Consider the following 3178-nt stretch of genomic DNA (forward strand, 5'->3'; position numbering starts at 1 on the left):
CAACAACAAGCTCAATATTCATCAATTACAACCTCTATAACTACAACTTGCTTAAAGCCAGCCCAACCTAACAGTTCATAATTCACATAGCACACAACTCGACAGCAACACTCTAACAATTACAAATTCTCAACAACAAGCTCAATATTCATCAATCAAAGTTCCATAGAAAGGCACTCACAAGATCATCAAAACACAATATCAAGTTTACTAATGATAAATATGTGCAATGCAATGAAATGCAATGTCAAGTATAGTGATGCATGTCTGACCTAGTGATACACACCCGCTGTCTCTTAGTCCGGGACCCATGGGGGACATATCTGTCCATACATCCATCGCGGCGCGCGATACGACCCTCGATAATAGTAACCATCGCGGCGTGCGATACGTCCCTTGAAATATAGTATTCATCGCAGCGCGCGATACGTCCCTCGAAATGGTACATCCTCTTTAATTTCTTATTCTTTCTCAATTCACATAACATTTGTCGAAACCATGTCTCAGAACAATGCAAATGACATGTTCACACAAATAATGAGGAAATGACCATTTTCATAACATTGCACAATTCACAACAACACAATCATGATACAACATCAGCAATGATTCAACAAGCCTTTCAAACCATTCTCAACATATCACACACAAACAATTAATCACATTGCCTTTTATTACTCCTTTTTCATCATTAGAATTAATCAACATGAACAAGTCAACCCATTAACAAGTCCCATTACTCCCCAACACATACCACAAGGAAATACACGAATTTCATACACTTAACAAGGGTTTAGAAATTCACTTGCCTCAAATAATCGAACAATCACTCCGAAACTTGAGCCTTTCCTTTTTGTTGAGCTTCCAAATCAATGCAATCTATTCAAGTACATATTCATTATAAGATTCTGAAACTAACAACACCCATATTACTATAGGTTTAGCCTAGACCCAAAAGATCACCTAAATCTATAATCAAGTTCCTAAGTTTCAAGCTTAGGGTTAAGTTCCAATTCTTTTCCAATATCATAAATATAATAATATTAATTAAAAAGGAAGCCAACTGGTTATGAACCAGTGGCGGCAACCATGCCAATTCTCTTAATACCTGCACCCAAACTAATAACCTATCCATCCAAAGTATAAATTAAGCATTTTCCAATTTCAATTTATTATTCACTACGGAAAGAATGAATTGAAATTAATGCCAACCTCCAGCTCTTGTTCCCCCCAGAACTTCCAACCAATATAATCCTTCCAATTTCTAATGATTAACTAATCATATATCAATTATTGTCATAATTATCCAATATGAGTATTAAAAGCTTTATGTCTTTACTGAAGGACTACAAACAGCGAAAAAAAATATATATGCCATTCACAGATTTTGTCAAAATCTGACCCTTTTTCCCCTCAATTCCACGTTACCATAAATTAACAATAACCGACTCTCTATGTATCCATAAAATAATAAGAATTAAGGTTGTAATTATACCTTATATTTGCTTCCATCGAGTTTTTACAGAGATGCTACGGCTGATTTTGAGTTTGACTCAGAACATCCATCCTCAGTTAAGTTAATTTGTATGAGCCAAGTGGTATAGGGTTTTAACTTAAAATATAGGGGAACTTTCACATATAGCCACTCAAAAATAGTCTAATTACTCTTCATAGCTATAGTTTGATTATTACAATTTGTAGCTACATGTTATATAGAGGAGAGAGGCGAGCGAGACTGCGAGAGAAAGGAGAGAGGCAAGAGAGAGGGGGCAAAGAGTGGAGAAAGGTGAATTGTATATGTATATAGGTTAGATAATTGTATATTATACATATATATTTGTATATATGGCAACAGAGATTGGGAGAGGGAGGAGAGAGGCGAGAGAGAGGAGGTAGAGAGGGGGAGAGAGGTGAATTGTATATGTATATATGTTAGATAATTGTATATTATACATATGCAATTGTATATATAGCAAGCGAGATTGGGAGAGGGAGGAGAGAGGCGAGCGAGATTGGGAGAGAGAGGAGAGAGGCGAGCGAGAGAGGGCAGAGAGTGGGAGAGAGGTGAATTGTATATGTATATAGGTTAGATAATTGTATATTATACATATGTATTTGTATATTCTGACGAATTATACATATACAAACATGACTAATTATACAAACTCGAAGTCAGCCTGCGTAATTAATGTATAATGTTAATCGTGAGTGGTAATTATAGCAAACTATAGCTATGATGAGTAATTAAGTAGTATAAGTTTGCTTAACCGCGTAATTTTCCCTAAAATATATTATATATAGACTTGACTTATTAACCATCAACTAATAAAGATTAATTATTTAATAAATACCCGTTAACTAAATAATCGTAGTTAAATAAATAGTTCAAAATTCCCAACCAACTTCACAAACTGATCCAAAGTGACTCAAGGCAACTACCGAGATGGGTAAAATGGTAATTTTTACAAAACTTCTAAAAATGACTTTCCGGGTCATTACAATTTATTGTGATTTTGAATATTTTGTGGGGTAATAGGACGCACGCAAAGTTAAGGTGTCTTTTTGAAAATCTGGGACAACTTCAAGTATCACTTAATGTTTTTTCTCAAAATCTAATTTACTTTCATAAACTATGTGTCAGATCAAAATCAGATTAACAAATTCAAAAGGAATGAGTAATAAATAGCTTATACAATGACATATTTATTATTTAAAAGAAGTACTCCTTTTGGTTGAAAACTAACAAGATAGTTACAATGTAACTAAATACTATAAAAATCTTTGCATTGTGGCTTATTGTATATATATATATATATAAAATGGGCCCAAATGAGGTAGGTAATTAATGGTGTTAAATTGTCCAATAATACAAATTTTAAAGGTACAACCATAAAAGAAGAATGTACAACACTATCTAAGCACATATCATCCAACACTTGTCATGTGCTAAGTAGTAGATATTCCCACTTATTATATATTATAATAATTTACTACTCCTTATTTATATAATAATTATACATATTTTTCTATTAAATATAACATTATATAAATATAATTTTTATTTATGAATTTATTTGACTAATTCTTATGTTTATTTTATTTTGATTTCTCATAAATTTTCTTCTCTTTAACAAACTTAAGAGGGAAGTTCTATTTTTAAGCTAAATAAGAAAAAAGT

Source organism: Solanum stenotomum, unplaced genomic scaffold (assembly GCF_019186545.1).
Source record: "Solanum stenotomum isolate F172 unplaced genomic scaffold, ASM1918654v1 scaffold18934, whole genome shotgun sequence".
Classification (NCBI taxonomy): Eukaryota; Viridiplantae; Streptophyta; class Magnoliopsida; order Solanales; family Solanaceae; genus Solanum; species Solanum stenotomum.